Below are 17,519 nucleotides of genomic sequence, written 5' to 3'. Positions count from 1 at the left end.
TATTTTAAATTAAAGTGAAATTTCCCACGTACCAAAAATAACCGTTGAATAAAAAATCATATTGCAAGTAATATTGAATGAGTTTCCAAGTGAATCGGACCGACGTGATTCAATTGATGGAGTTCGAAATCGCGGGTCTAAAAAATGATAAAACACGTGAATGTTTCATTCAGTAAAATAATACATTCATCTTCCAATTGACGGTGAATTGAATTTCGTGGACATAGAAAGAATGAAAAATATTGACCGTAAACGCACACTGCAAAAAAATTTTAGTTCAATGAATACTCAATTTTCATCATCGTTTTTTCTTTCACACATGAAGGACTGAAAAAAGGATTGTAGGATAAAAATGTGTGATGATAATGAATTTAGCTCCCCATCACCGGTGGCACGAGTGCCTCTAACCCCTTTTCGTATTCCCGTCACAACTGCTTTTTTGATGTTCCCAAAAATCCGTAATTCTTATCCTAGCGAAATCAGGAAACGAGAATCTACGAGAACGTGGCGAAAGGACAATTCTTCCTCCGTCGTATAATTAGCTGATAGGATCTGTCTCCCTTTCCGTCTCTCGGGGGCTCTTGTACACATGAAAGCTCTGTCACAGAGACACGCTAAGACTACGACATGGAAACTTTATCTACTGAAGGGCCGTGCACTTTTACAAAAGAATTTCAGAGGCTCCATTATCCCAAGGATTTTCTATTCCAGCCATTATCTCTCAAAGTCGTCCACGTTTTAAATTGGTGTCCTACATAAACCCTGAATCCTAAGCTCTTGCGTTCCGAATGGTAGTGAGTCACGGTACAAAAGACTTCACAGATTAAGCAGTAACATTTGTTATCTGAGAGAAATAAATATCGAATTAAAATTAAAGCAAATTATTGTAAAGGTGCGAAAAGTGATTGAATTCATTCCGTTCTGTATGAACGTAACGTGAAAGATTCAAAATCCGAACGACATTTTTCGACGGATTAAAATCAAGTTTAAAATGTAAATTAACGCTGGGTGAATTGTCGAAATTTTATCGTCACGTCTGGGGAATCAAGTATGCCCGAGACAAGGTAAATGAGCGAGAGAGCGAACGAGGGAGAAAGCGAGGGCTACGATAAGAGTGCGATTCAACCGACTCACGCTCGAGGCTAGACTTTTGCCTCTTTTGTAAAACGGTGCGAGAAAAGTGCTCCGACCACGCGTTCCTGCAGCATTATCAGCTGTATTTAATACCCGATACCTTTCCCGGAGGCTCCTCCGAGTAATAAAAAAAATAAAAAATACAAACAAAATTATCATTTATATTCAGCTCTTTGATAAGAATAATAATGTTATCGTAACGAAAGAATTTCTTTCAATCACAGTTGCTAAAACAAACGCGAATAAACAGCTTCAACATTTTATCACAAAAAATGAATATAAATATGGTTTCTAGTCCAGAAATGAGTAGAAAAATAATCCAAAACCACCAGACCCATATTTCTCTCTCTATATCACGATCCTCCTTCGATATATATACTCAAAAATAAGATAAAAAATAAGTGTACGTATATGCCGCCCACTGTATTATACTCTCCGAGTGCTGTGCACATGTATGTATAAATATATAAATTCTGGTCGTTCGTTCATCACGTTGGCCCAGGTCGGGATAGTTAGCAAAGCTAATAATCCGAATTAGGATTCAAAGTGGGTGCTGCGGCGGCCTCCGAGAAGCGAGAATCCAGTTCCCCAATATGTATACATGTATATGTCACACTCTCGTTCTTCAGAGAGGGATGGAATGCCCAAGAGAGCAAGAGGAAGAGAGAGAAAGAGAGAAGGGGGAGGGAAAGTCCAGGGTGAGCAAATGAGAGAGATAGAGCAGGAACGAGAGTTATACACTCTGGCTTCCTGCTGCAGGATATAATACGCTACGGACGTTGGTGCATCGTTTGTATTGGGCTGAACCTACTAGGAGAAGTTCACTTCTATACACATATCGTAGCAAACCTGACGCGCCTACTAAACTCTCAATGCTTTGTGGGTGTGTGTGTGTGTGTGTGTGTGTGTGTGTGTGTGTGTGTGTGTGTGTGTGTGTGTGTGTGTGTGTGTGTGTGTGGCGAGCTGTGGAACCCTTGGATTTTGCAGTATTCATCGTATCTTGGCTTCACTACAAAATTCCGACGTGTCTAAATACATCAATTAATGACGAGGAACGAAAAAGATTCGCGCGACAGAGATCGTGGCTGCAGATCTCAGTTTGGACAGAAAAAAGCAGAGCAGTAGTTTGAAGATTTCTGTTCCAAAGGTTTGGGTTTTGATTTAAATCGACGGGCTCTCAGTGTAAATACCTTTCGATTTTTACTTTAGATTTTTCCAATGGGAACACTTTTCGAAGTAGAAAAAGTTCTAGGGAATCCTCCATTCGGCTTCTGTACGGGGAATGACGATTTTTCATTCACTCGTGACACGAATGAGCGTTTTGTGGTGTAAGTAATCGTGGGAGAGAGTCAGAAAGAAAAAGGAGATTGAATAACGCGAATTCCAAGGCCGTGCTTAGAATCGTTGGAAATCTTATGAGCTGATGATTATGGGGTGGAATAACCAGTTAAATTTCTACAAGTGTAATTATTAGATTATAAAGCCTTGAATAATTAAACACAGGGAGCGAGAACGAGAGTCATCTGTATCAATCGTTCGGGGCAATTATCCGTAGATCGTAAATGTTCCATATTGGCAGGAGGATTGGCTTTAATCCCGTACTCCGAGATATTTATGAATATACAGACATGCTGGCAAATAGTATATCGGGTTAGGTCGGTGCTATAACCACTAACGTACGATGTACCCATTCCCGAATTATTATGGCAAAGGGTAGTTCGAGTGAAAGGCGTGGGAAAGGGAGAGAGAGAGAGAGAGAGAGAGAGAGAGAGAGAGAGAGAGAGAGAGAGAGAGAGAGGGAGGGAGGGAGGGAGGGAGGGAAAGGGATTGGAATGGAAGCAACCAGAGAGAAGGGATGATCAGGTGGCCCAGGGCTATATGCGCGCAGGCCAATCTTAAATTTATTTATGCAACGGACGTAGTAGAAGGAATATTTTACCTGGTCCCAAACATGCCTAGCCACACTATCCACTCTCGTGTGATAACGCAACCAAAAGCTCACGCTCGAAAGCTCGACGGATGGTAAGAGGGGCTTGGGAGAAGAGGACGAGGAGCCAATAACGCCCGGAATATAGCACCCGATTTTGACCGCTCTAGAGACCACCTATGTTCCCTAATTATTTACGGCTTTATCGATGCGTCCTTCATTTCCTCTCTTCCCCCGGCCCGTTTCAACCCTCTTTCTCTCCTCCCCTTCTCTTTCACTCGTCCATTAATTTACCTGTATGTGTGAAGCATTAAAATTATAACATTTGTTGCGTTCAGCCTTAAGGCTTCGCTGTTCAAGACCTAGTTATGTGCAATCGTGAGTAGCAGAATTGATGCTGACCCACCGAACGAATGAGTACGAGCAATAATCCGAAGTCGGCCAAATGATGATTTTCGGGTCAAGTCTTTATAAACATCATTGAGATGGAGCGATTTGTAAACATCGAAGTATTTTTCACAGCAGCCTCCTTTTGTTCGGGTTTTATTTAAAACCTGAAATCTATGTTTGCTCAGGAAGGTGAGCGAATAAGCCTAACAAAGAGGTGCCTTGACGTGCACTCTACGCATTAATGGGAAATGAGTGAGGCGGGCATGTAGGCCGTACTGTTGTCGCGTTAATTTTCGGCTGGTTATCTGAGTTTTGACAGGCAATGAGAAGCCCGCAATTACGCCGAAAGAGAAATGAAAGTAAACCCGTCGCCTTCACATTGCCTAATAAGTCGAAAGCTTTTCCATTCTATTTCATTATATGTAACAAAAAAAAACATGGTGAAACAACAGTTTACTTTAACTGCCGACATTCGATCAGCCTCGCCGCGACTGCCTGGTCGCCTAAAAAATCAACTTGAAATGCTCGCAGCGAATTTATTTGCTCAAAAACATTAGCAGCATGAAATATTCCCCGTAAGTTTTTGATATTCTCATCCCTTCGCATGACATGTGATAACGAATACACTCGATAAACATAAAAAAGAAAAAGAAAAATTTCGAGTAGAAGAGGAAAGTATAAAGCAGTTGAAGAAGGGAGTGAGAAGGGCAGCACAAGTATAGTAGAGGGCAACGTTAATGGACTCTTCAAAACTAAAAGGCTGTGGTAGTCGCTGACGGAGGTGTACGTAATAGATAGGTCGGGTAATTGCTTCACTTAACGAGAAACACGTTCGACCATCCGCCCCTCCCCTCCTTCACCTCGTCCTGCTCTCCTACTGCTCCTGCAAGCACTCGTGTTCTCTTTCTACCTCAACCCCCCGTTCCCACCCTCTTTCGTAACTCCCTCGGCGTTCAACCAGCCTCGCAATCCACCTCCGTCAAGAGACCACCACCAACACTGCACAATATTAACAGTCGTGCTCTCCGATATACGGACCGGGAGGTTCACCCCTCATCTCGTGCTTTTCCATCTCTGCGCTTCTATATTAAAGTAGCGCACATAACATTTCGCAGTTGTAGCCACGTTCGCACGAACCATCTCTTTGGTATTCCCGTTAGTGCATGCGTTGTATCGTTGCTATTGTTATTGTGAGCGTTATAACTATTATTATTATTATTATTATTATTGTTTAACATCAATATTGAGTGCGTTGTGTATTCGTATTATTCGTGATGAATTATCGAGTCTGTGAAAACTAAATAATCTGGAATCTTACGAGGACGAGAGGGTAGTGAAATCGATGGAATCTCGGAATGATCGAGAAAGAGGATGATTTTTGTGGAGCAAACAGAATTGGCCGGGGGGTTTGAAAAATACGGTATTTGAACGTTGGAATTTCATCGAGTAGCGAAACATTATTCATGATACGAACCAATCGATATGCTGCATTCCCAGGCACTTTGCGGCAACAAATGTATCTTAATAAACGTCGAAGTACAATTTAAGTCGATCTATCGGTTCGCAATGTTCTCTCCAAGGTAAGTTTCGCGTTTGGTAAATCGATATAGAAGATAGCCGTGAGCGTACACGAGGTAAATGAGTGCCCATGGTGATAAAGTTGGCTTGGGCCCTTTGGCCGCGTCCAACAGTCGGAAAGCAACAACTAATTTATACAATTAACTGAAGCACATCCTCGAGCCGGCGTTGCAGTGCTGCATGTATAGTGGTAAAGTCAAAGATGAAGGAGAAAAAGGGAAAGGGGCATAGCATCCGAAGGCAACAGAGTGGGAAGAATTGTTTCAGCATGGTACAGCGCTTTGCTGCTAGAAGTCGAACTATACTCATCCTGCCAAGAGGCAAGGGATGCTTCTGTTTCCTTCTTCTTCTTCTTCTTCTTCTTCTTCATCTTCATCTTCTCCTTCGTTTCGACCCAGCTCTCGAAAGTCTTGAGAGCTAGAGTGTCTTGCCGAGCTGGTGGCTCTTACTCCTGCCCGATCGTTCTCTCCTGCAGCTTCGAGAAAGGCAGAGGAATGAAAGTGGTCTGATGGAGTGGCATCACGAAAGCTGAACAGCGATAGAGAGGAGAGAGGAAGAGAGGAGGAGGGGGAGAAGGATAGTTTAGCAGTCCTTGGATCATGGAGTTCTGTGCAACGTGGTTAAGGCAGCAGCATGGTAGCGTCAACATCATTCTGTCGTCAGTGTCCTGGTACTTTCTCAAACACACTCACTTATACAACCGCACGAAAAGCAAATTCTAAACTCTCCTTGCATGGCCGGGTTACGATCGTGTTTCCTGTCGTTCTGACCTCGTCTCGGTGCTGTGTAACTTCGTAAGTGTGTGGTAAGCGTGTGCGGATGCAGAGGTTCGTCTAATCTTGGAGTCGATACCCGCACCTTACGACGATTACAACTTTCAAACGCATCCTGTGGGATGAAATGCTAATGAGGAGCGATACCGGTGTACACGTTTATATGATCTTCGCTTTCATCAAAAGCTGCTAATTGGCACAACGATTATGGATATTCTTGCTGAAACGGTGCAAGATTACGTAACCCCTTCGCCGAATACTTTCACTCGATAACTTCGAAAAGAAACGAGGTCAAACGTGAAGAAGCTGATTTATTAGAAAAGCTGAAATCTTCTTTCAACGTTATTCTCTTTGAGCACAACGTATACCTGGAATATACGAGGCTTTATCCTCTTTGCCAAATTCTCCGTTGCGATCCTCTACCCTGCCATTATAAGAGACACGCTATGTGAGATCAAGAATACGTTTTGCCCATGGAGGGAGAGAGTGAGAGAGGCCAACTTGTTTTGATGGACCGCGCACGATTGGATCAGCTTCTGCAAGCGTTTCAGATTGGATGGCCTACCTCGATAACTTCTGGCAACGGATGTTGGGCTGCTTGGACTCGCGACAAGAAAGTATGCCGACAGAACAAACGGACTGAACTGATTCGCCTCGGAAATAATGAATATTCAGTAAGACAAAAGTTCGATTCTATGATGACTTCACGACTAATTTCAGACAACTGAAAAGACAGTTGCTATGTTGATAAACGTTCATCAACGATTCTGCAGTACAGTGTCTCATCAACCTTCGATCCTAAAGTCCAACATCAGCCAAAGCTCTCTTCTGCTCTGCCAGGTATGACGAACCTTCGTAGAAGTGTCACTGACCCTACTTCCGAATTTCCACACTATTCTTGTTCATCACGTATGCATCTCTACACAGAGTCCAGACTCTATCAAGTTCACACCCCGGAGAGACTCAGCCAAACTGTATATTGGACGGATTTACAAGGATCGTGTGTGTGTGTGTGGGTGTGTGTGCTTTCCCGTTATATGAGTAACCAGCAGAAAGCATCACGATCCTCCGCTTTAATATGCCATAGTCGCACTATACGAGACTGCCAGCTTGGTCACGATAGAAGCACGGGAGGCGTGTCGAAGCCTTACTTCGGTGTACAGAGAGCCAGACAAGCCTTCTCCACACGGAGCCGAAACACCGTCCTTAATACGAAGCGTCCCGGAGCTCAAAGGTGGATGCCGCAACAACGCATCTAATTACTTCCTTCCTCCATTCGGGTATATCCCGGTGACGAATTTACATCTTGTTGACTCAAGCATCGTATTAGATGCTGGCCACTCGACTCTGCCACGTCACCACATGCGTACCTAAGATCACGGCTGTCCCGTAGATTGGGTGTGTTCTGCTGTGTATCAAGTTCGGTTTGTCATGTTACACGGAGCTTAAAGGATCGCCTTTAGATTCATGAGTTGCAAAGAAATCACTTGGCAGACTGCTGATAGTAGAAATAAACGGAATTTAACGTCCTGTAAAAAAGTGGAGCATGAAGAGCGAAAAGCTGTAACAGCTCGCCCAGAATAGAATGTGATCGTAGCTACGACTAATTATAGGATTATCAATTTATTAATGTGCACGGTGACCAGGAGACGGAGCTCCCTTTTTCATTTTGTATTGGTGAGTGTAGAGAGCATTTTACGAAATTGTATGAGAGTAAAAACAAATAAAGTCTGACAAAAAGCTTCGTCGTGAAAACACACGTAGTATTCATTTCCATGACTGCCTTTTTTCACGTTGAAACCAAGAGCAAAAAGGAGCTGGAAAATAGCAGCCGCGACCCCGTCTCGGCTCCCTCCTCCCGTTTTCCCTCTCTTTGTCGTTGCTTGACTGTTGGACTTTGCCGGGGTTGCCGACGAGATGTAGGAGTGTAATCAGCGTGAAATGCTTCGAAGGAGGAACGGGAGGACAATCCTTTCTGTGCATCTCTACGTGTTTCGCTCACCTTTGCCAACCAAACGACGTTCTATACTATGCGCAACGGCGTAGCAACCGAGTATACGTCAAATTTTCTAGCCGAAAGAAAAAAGCTCTCGTGCCAACGCTTCTTTTCGATCCAAGATATCAAAGCCAATATAACCGTAAATATTTCATGCATTCTCACATATTCCCATAATAATTCTGGATTCATGGCCACTACTTTCAACGAATATTCGTCACGTTCGCGTCGACACGTATACCGCATGAAAAAATAAAAAAATACCAACAAACAAGACTTGCCGCGCGCCAACCCACGGATAAAAAATGCGAAAATGAATTTGTAACGAAACAATAAAATCCGTTCGGCAATTCTGTCAACAAAAAAGCCCAGCGACCATATTTTATGGAACGATGGTGACGTCGATGGTTGCAGTATCGATGTTTTTATGCTGCAAACGAACTTCTCGTACGTTACACATTCAGCTAGATATGAAAAATTCCTCTTTTGACTTTTTTTTTTATCACAGATGATAGCAAGTTCAATTTGGTCAATCGTCCCTAAATTTTCGTGAATACGAAAGAAAAAACAAACATTAAACACGAAGAACAATTATTAAATTATTGATTTTTATGTCTCCAGAATGGAAAACTAACTGTTGAGTGTCCACGAAGATACAAAATACTCTCAGTCGTTTTTTTCATCCCAAAACATCACAGTGTGGTAACAGCACTCTACCGCGAATCAGTTTTTCCGTGTATGGTAAACGTTCTTTGGGAAAAGCAATTAATTTCAATCCTGAACGTCGCTGAAGGCCGATCTGAAGCTCCCCGAGGAAAAAAGGCAGCACCGGAGGAACGAAATTGAGCGAAGGGGTACGATCAGATTCGTACGAACGTTGACAAAATTCTCGTTTGCAATCGCTACACAGCGAATGACGGTACACAAAGCACATACCAGAGGCTGCAAGTTTTTTTTCATTATTTTCGTTAGATAAGCGTATACGTATACAATAAATGCGAAAAGTATAGGACGGTGCACAGTGAAATCGGGATTTACGGATGTCGCGTCCCATTCAATCGGACAACGAACGAGACTCCGAGTTTGGAAGAATCAGGAACGGAGAGGTAGCGCAGCAGAAGCAGAAGCAGCACACTAGTTACGGCGAGAACTCTCGGTGGCCATCGATCCACATCCTCCGTAGCAAAAGCAGCTCGACTCCGTAACGTCGATCGAATTATCGAAACTCGCCGTAAGCACGCGCTCCTTCCCCGTTGCTTCAGTCAAGATTTACTGGCTCTTTCAGAATGGCTCGAACTCGCATAGTGATAAATAATGTGAAGGAGCTCATTAACAGAAATTAACGAAGCTGGACAGACTCATTGAAAACTTATTCGAGGGACCCAACGAGATGAGGCTTAAAGTCGAGGGGATAAGTGCTGAACAGAAAGCCTATCATTGAATCATCCTCGCATCAACTAAACCGTGTGAATTCTGAATGATCCGGTAGACGGCATCGAAACTCAGAAGTCCCGAGATATCATATAGTTGGGCAGCTAGGCGATACCCACAGAGACGTGTGCCCTCCTCTCTTTGCCAGGTCAGAGAATGGTAGTTGTAAGTCAAAGTTAGAACGTTGGCTTCTGCTTGATTTATACTTGAAGATTTCGAGGCTGTAACAGCATTATTTACGATCGCGTTGAATAATATATTCGTAGGACAAGTTATTGCGATCGGCAGACGTCGAGAGTATGAAAACTCGGTTAAAAACGAATTTGTATGTGATCCTAAGAGAGAAGACGAAGGATGTTTAGAATTTATAAATAAATCGATGCGCATCGATTTTATTATTCATGGAATGAGGAAAAATAGAGGCGGGACTATATCCCGCGTGGCTCGGAAACGAAATTGATAAGTTAATCAATGTAACGCGGCAAAGAGCAAGAAACTGGCATCATGCTGCTTTACGCCAATGCGGCCCGAGTCTCGAGGTATTCTTTTAAAACTCGACAGCACGCAGAGCGCGTGTAGTAAGTACGTGCAAGTAATACAGAAGTGGAATACCGGAGAAGCCATGAATAACGAGGGTAAAATATCAACGCGAGCATCCTATGTTTCATACTCCAACAGTGGAATATTAGAATGTACTCTATATAGTAGGTGGGTACCTTCGCATAAGCATACGTTGATCAGTAGACATGGCAGAAGAATATCAAAAGAATTTTTCAACCCCGCCGAGCGATGATGCTCAACTCATACGAGCCTCTAGATCTTGCAGTAAAGATATCATCAGCTTGTACTTGATCCGGCATAGACTTTTGCTCGACCTCCTAAAACTGAACTTTTTCAACGAACATTTCTCTTTAGAAGATCGCGACATTTATTAATTGCCTAAAAGATACTCTGTAGTAAAATTAAATAAAAATATCGAAAAAAGCTCTAGAAAACACTCGGTGGATCGTCACAATTGGTGAATAATTCTTTCAAAATAACTTCGAAATTGTCAGGAAGGACTGGCTTTACGATGAATAAAATTGCATGTTATCAATTTTACTGTTAATGAGCGACGTGGCTCCGTTCAATCTGAGCTCAGGTTGACCATTTGCAGAATTCAAAAACTCCTTTGAACTGATTTTCAATGAACAAGGGTGTGGAAAATGAATTTGGGGCTGGATGAATTTCTAGGAATCGTTGGTTGGCAAAATGACGTGTGGTGAAAGTTTCTCAAAGGGAGTCGACCAATATCATCGACGCTCATTGGCGTGGCTAGCCAAAGTACTCACAGCCAATTATAAACTTGAGTTTTCGGGAACGTCAATGGATGTCACATCTCTACCAGCAATTAGTGAGAAAAACATTAATCAAATAATGATGAAATCATTAATCAATAACTATTGTAATTAGTAATGAAAAATGTGAAAAGCAAGAGAGTTGCATAAAATGAAACTTTTGGAAAAGTTTGATGAAAGAATCGTAAAAATGTGCTAATGCGTTGAAAAAAATATGTAAATTAATAAAATTCTCTCTCGCAACCATAAAAATAGTTTTTCGAACGAGAGGAATGAAAGTCTTGTTTTTTATGGGGTCCCGCGAGATGAGTGTGACCCAGGCTCAAAGCACATGGGTGCAAAAAACTGATAAGCTTCCATCGAAAGTGTAACTTTATACACAGGACTTTATACGAAGCAAAATAATACTTGAAGAAGAAAAAAGAAACGAGCCGATTTATTCATCTTTAAAAGTATTTTGAAATTACAAAGAGAAAAAACGGGTTCGCGATAGTGAAAAACCTCCGTGGAATCATGCACCGAAGCTGCCTCGTGAAAATCCATAAAAGCACAAATTTTACATCGCAGTCTGGATGGATGGAAAACTTACGAGGGACAGGAGTCCTCCGTCTCTCGAGAGGAACGATAAGAGAAAAAACATTTTTCCGTAAGAGGCAACTTTACGGATGAACTAACTTCGTACGTCATGTGCATACAATGCACTAAACTATATCGTAACGATGGTACAAATAATATTTAAAAAACGTGCATTTCTTAAAAGTCCCTTGTTCAGATATTCATGCAACAATATATTTTTCTATCATTTTTACAATAATCACTGATTTCGCTGTAACAAAATTACACAACGAGAAAATAAAAAAGAAAATCTGTGCTTGTTGAAAGTCCGTTGTTCAGATATTCATGTAACAATATATTTTTCTATCATTTTTACAATAATCACTGATTTCGCTGCAACAAAATTACACAACGTGAAAATAAAAAAGAAAATCTGTTTTTCCTTTAACGGTGGAAAATTTGCAAACAGGAGAGAGCCAGAGGGTTGAGCGAAAGCGAAGGACAGGGCTGCACGTCACCGAGTGCTGGGCTTTCACAAGATTTACAAATCGCCAGAGGGCCCAATACGTATAGTTACGTAAAAGTGGCAACAGTAGAACGTTTACTCGAAACGTCTACGAGAACTGGCGCGTTCTCTTTGTCGTCGTCGTCATTCTTCCGGTAATACTTGCTGGATGATACACGACCTCGAGAAGAAGCGCATAGGACGAGAGAGGGATGTTGCCTCTCGTTGCCAGGCCCCTTCAGCGCGCATCATCTTTGTATTGCTTGAGAAGCTTCGCTCTTTCGTAACCCGAGAGATCCGCGCAATCTTTTACGCAAAAAGATAAAACGACCAGAGCAATCGTATGATCCGGGATGAGCCGCGAGAACGCTGAAGTTGTCTGCTATGGAAACGGCATCGCCGAACACGTACACCCTACGAAACATTTTTCGAACGCGATTCGCTCTAGCCCTTTAAGTATATGTTTATATATTTGAGAAAACTATTCGCTTATCATATATATTCGCCGTGCAGGTTTTACCTCGAAAAACTTTATTCAAGGTGCATTTCAATACGCTAATTTCATCAAAAGCCATGCCCATTTTTGCCAGATCTCGAGAGTTGGTAAGAATTCCATTTTCAGGGAAGCCAGTTATGAGTTTTAGAAAGATTTTTTTCAAAGCAACGCCACAGTTTCACTTTATTACGAAATATTGAAATAAAAAGCTATTCGGATTCATCTTTTTATCAGCACACTTGCTTGCTCGCTTTACAACTTTTATTTCAGCGAATCATGGCGAGTTGAATTTTTGAAAATGTTCAATTTTCTACGCAAACCTCGTTCAACGTACTTTCGTTCCGTCTTGTTTTTCCCATTCATCGGGTTTATCTACAGTAGATTTCTGGTGGCCTGATTACTTTATCAATTCTAGTATAAACGCTGGATTTGCATTTCAAATAATCCTGAATCCGTTATATTATTCAACGATTGTCCCGTTTTCGTGGATTCTGCGTTGGAGAACCTCTGGCCAGCGTCCTTTCTTTTACAATATCTCTTTTTCACTATCCTTCTCTCTTTCTTTCGGAGAATTTTCTAACGTCGAGCATACGTCGCTCGCTCATCTCACTCTAATTCTCATTTTCTTCCTCACGACTTCTGTGGCAGTCTTCACGTTTTTTCTCTCGTTTGCAAAAAGGAAACACACTAGCTGCGCCGCAAGAGCCAAAAAAGCTCGATACGTGGAGCTCGTGCGGTTTTGCTCGGCTACACGAGGAAATTCTGGTAAAAGCTCTCCGTAAAATATAACTTTTCCAAACGAGACACGACCGCACATTGAAGAAGGGTTGAAAAACATTGACCTCGATATCGAACAATGCATGCAAGTCTACGAATGAACGAAAATAATGAAAAATACAAGAGTAAGTGTAAAAAACGTTTTTATTGTTGTTGAAACGTATTGGCTAAGAATGTGTCGATAAAAAAATAACGTCAAAAACAAATCCCTCACCGCATTCATGATCGAAAGTTCCTGAAGCAACAACTCGTTCCACGTTTCATCGCGATAACTAAACCGATCATTAACACGGAAAATTAGAAAGCTATTTAGGGAAAATTAGAAGCAATATTTGTAAATCTTCTAAAAGGAAGGACTTGCATAAATGAAATGAAAAAAAAAAAAAAAAAAATATGTGCAGTAACTTATGGCATTTCAAAAATGTGGGTGAGAAAAACAGGACTATGGTGGTGCATGCGGACGATGCGAGCAAGCTGAATCCATTAAACTTACTTTAATAAGATTTTCATGGGACGAGAGAAATGGTTGGGACGTTCTCGGTCACACCGAGTCACGCTTTTCCGATACTTGGGGCTGAGGGTTCGAGAGCAAGCAACAAGGGAAGAAGAAAAAGAGACAGAGAGCATTATATGAGAGAAGAAAAAACGAAAAGAAAAAATGAATAAAAAATGAAATAAGAAGAAATAAAAATGTGGGGAGGGTATGAATGAGTTTGTGGGCACGTAAATGGCGTATAACGACGTTAACGTACTTAACAACGAGCACGCTACTAAGAGGATTGATAGAAGCAGAGTTCACCTCCTCGTTTCTTCCTCGAGTTTTTCCTTTTCTTCCTTTTTTTTTTCGTAAACTTCGAGAATAGAATAGCTATCGTTAACTTTTGTGGACATAGCGGTGGTGATTCTTGGGCGAAACTTCACACCGTTGTTTGGCGATGGTAGCAAGTTAAGCTCGGTTCTATTGAATTAGATAAGGACGAGTCTTTCATGGATTAAGTTTGGGTCAAGCTCCGTATCGCAAGATTATACGTAGATGTTCTCATCCACCTGTTACCCTCTGGATATTTAAGGTAGACCATGCCCGAAGAATCGTACTTTATGGGTGTTTCAATTTGATCGATTTTTATTCCCTAATTAAAGATATAATAACTTTAAATTATTGTCAGAGTTATTAATTCGAAATTGTAAATACATTTTTTCAACGTAACTCATGGCGAATGAAACTACAGGCCATTAATTAATCGGGGATCCATCACTGACTGAACCCCAAATTTCATTCGTTCCTGGCGAAAATACTATAGTTCTTTATGTAAAAAATTGCTTTAGAGAGCGCAAAGGGAAATGGATCAAGAAAAAAGTATTAATAAAAAGACAAAAGGCTATGACAGGAATGGGCCAAGCCAGGAAGAAACAAAATGTTGAAATAAGCAAATGTGAGGTTATACGAGTTCTCATTACCAATTTCTTTCAATCTTTAAGGTAACATATTTTTATCACTAGTAAGACAATCGTCTCGAATTTTTTCCCAAACTTTCATTACGTACTCAATTCTTATCTTGTACTTTTTCATAAACTTCGTAAGAAGCGTTCATTCGTTATATGGAAAGAGAAACGATTTTTTACGCACAGTCCTTAAAACCCTGTGTATTTTTCTTCATATTTAAACACGTTTATCTAAATAACCAATAAGACGAATTCTTCAAAATTTGATACGCGTATCAGTCGACTACCCATTTAAACTCTGTGTAAATTTCAAGACTTTCTTAAGAAAATCGTTTCGTGCATGAACTACCTTAATGAAAACATATCAAGCACGAGTGCGTGAATACCGTCCAATATTCTACTTGAGCTTCGGTTTATCAGTGAATAAGGTAAGTGAGACGAAAACCGTAATACGACAGTGCAAAGTGCTTAATTTAAACGACCGTCGGAGCTGGTCGTGTCACTTCAAATGAACTTCATGACTGAATGAAGTGCTTCTTAACTACGAAGAAAATTCTGAAATATAATACGAAGTTTTATAATTCCTGGAGAGTCAAACAAATTGCGTTTGAAACAGTGTGTCGCGTTATTATTTAAAGAAAAATGTCTGGGCAGCGAAGAGTACAATAGAGAAAGAGATGATTTGAGCCCCGCGAATGATTAAATCCCTCGAAAAGTATGCCATAAGCAAGCAGACATTTTTTTCACTCGTTTATCTAAACACTCGACGTAGACGTATGAGGGCCCTCGGAGAGTTGCAAGCTCTTTCAAGGGGCTCAACAGCCACGAGGTTTATACAGAGCGAGAAGAGAAAGAAAAGAGCAGAAGAAATGTTGGCCCATATACGGAGCCCGAAAGGAGCGAAGAGAGGACGGATAAACCGAGAAATAGGATGAGTGAGCGGGCGAGAGAAAGAGAGAGATGAATGGATTGCAAGATTCCGTGGTTGAGAAGAGACTCTTAAAATCTCGTGTGCAAGTGAAGCTGACTGCGTGTTGCACTTGACACTATCCGCAAAGCGAGAGTAGCTTCTGCTGTGTAAATTTCGGAAACACCTCCCTCGGAATGGCAGGTGATATCTCGCAGAGTACAAGTACAACATTTTTCATGCCACTAAAAATTTCGTTTTGCCCTCAGAACAAGCATACCTTCGATGTTGTTGGAACGAGAGAAAAATGAAATCAGTTGCACGAGTGAAAAATCAGTTGTCAGTTTCATTCGTGGGTATCAATTCATGAACGAATTCTTTTGTCATGGAAGGCTGAATGAAATTTACTTATCCGTGAGATGAGCACACGTTTTTTCTATAAATTCAGCCCTGTAGCGCGACAGAAAAGACCCGGAAAAAGGGAGCGATACGTGAGCACAAAGACGAAGAGACACGAAGCAAAGTGTGTCCCTGCCCAAGTAGAACATGCTCGTTCTCCTGACGCTGTACCTGACACATATCCTCGACAGGATCCAGCGTTAAGGGCACACGAGAAACCACAAACACCATGAAGAAGCGACTCTGACGCTTCTCGTGATGTTTGTCAGCTGGTGGGACTTGAAGCAGTGTGTGTTGAGCCCAGGGGCATCAGCCGAGAGGCTTGAAAGACGCTCGGGTCAACTATTGTATACGAGTCGTGACCGCTTCCAGGCATTATATTATATTACGCACTGTATCACGTAACACACGCTGTATTTCATCCCAACCAACACAGTGTTTTGGTACGAAGAAGAGGGAGAGAGCAAAGTAGAGATTCCAAAAGGCTTAGAGAGAGAATGCGCGATGCCTTAATGGAGGCGAATCCCGACGCATTCGTAGCCCCAACCTGAGCATACGACTCGGGAAACATTATGGATAAAGTTTCGGTGGCCTCAGGCCACTTTTCCGAATGGCTCAGCCTTAAGTTCTGATAGATTACTCGGCCATTGAAGGCAATGGCGAATAATCGGGCTGTGAACAAGTTGTAATCCGCTTACAGCAAATTAATTATAATGGGTTATCCGGTATGACACTCTTAATTATTTTCTTCTTTTTACAGTTTGAAAAGTGTAAAATATTGTATGAGGAAAGCAAGAATTAATAACTCCACGCAGAGAAAACGATGGAAAAAATCTTTTCTCGTAATAACGGCGTGTCGCGAAACATCAAATGCCCCAAATTAAATACAGCGCCTCGGTTACATTATGGATGAAGCATAAATCATAGTCTCGAGTCTCTGTTTCAAATTGCTTTACGTCGTTATCGCAACAATTCGATTATTGAACCCACGACAAAAGTGGGTCTATGAATTAATTGTCATTCAGAATGTTACGATGAAATTAGAAGGAAGATCCTGAGGTCGAGAGTTCACAGTTTACTCAACATGGCAATGTGTCATCTGCATATAGAATTTCCGATGAGCCGGACGTGCCCATAAACTACTTCTCGTTGAAAATCTACTGCAACTCAAAAAGCATGTCTATTCCTCCGGTATGAAGGTACGAGAATAGAAAATGGAGAAAAGTATCACGAGAATAAAAGGTAAAGAAAAGAAAAAGTTCGTCTCTCCTGAAGAGTTTTTATCTCGAGGTCTCTGCTCAGCTCGGTTCGCGCTGCTTATTTAACCGGACGGCCTATTACTTTTACGATTTTTCCACGTGCGTAACGCGGCAGTTGGTTATATGAAGGGAATGGTCTTTCGGTATATAGTGTTTGGTGTGAATGGACGACTACAGAAGAAATTGGCTGACGGTCTGGACCATTAGCCCCGAAGCGAAAGGGTCTTGGAAATTCGAGGGTGATGTCTGGAAAGAAGCGGAATAAGAGGAGGGAAAAAAGAAAAAAACGAAGAAGGAGCGAAAAGTAGGTGAAAATGTATAGGAAAAGAAGAGAAATAGGCGGGAAAACAAGTGAGAAGAAAATTCTCTTCGCGTAAGATCGAAATATAAAAGTTGCGCCGGGGGTAGAAGGAAGAGAAAAAAATGGCTTCGCGGTAAAGTTATGCCGTGATAATCCAAGCTCTTCGTCTTCGTTCAGAAACAGAGCAACGCGTTTATATATGTACGGGGAGAGGCGGACGGCGAGGGGGCTAAAGGAGAAGGTAGAAACAAAAGGGAAAAACGAGGGACTCGAAGGCGGTGGAGGAATAAGTATATCGTACAAGGGATGAA

This window comes from Venturia canescens, chromosome 8, assembly GCF_019457755.1.
Source record: "Venturia canescens isolate UGA chromosome 8, ASM1945775v1, whole genome shotgun sequence".
Classification (NCBI taxonomy): Eukaryota; Metazoa; Arthropoda; class Insecta; order Hymenoptera; family Ichneumonidae; genus Venturia; species Venturia canescens.
This window is presented reverse-complemented; position numbering follows the sequence as displayed.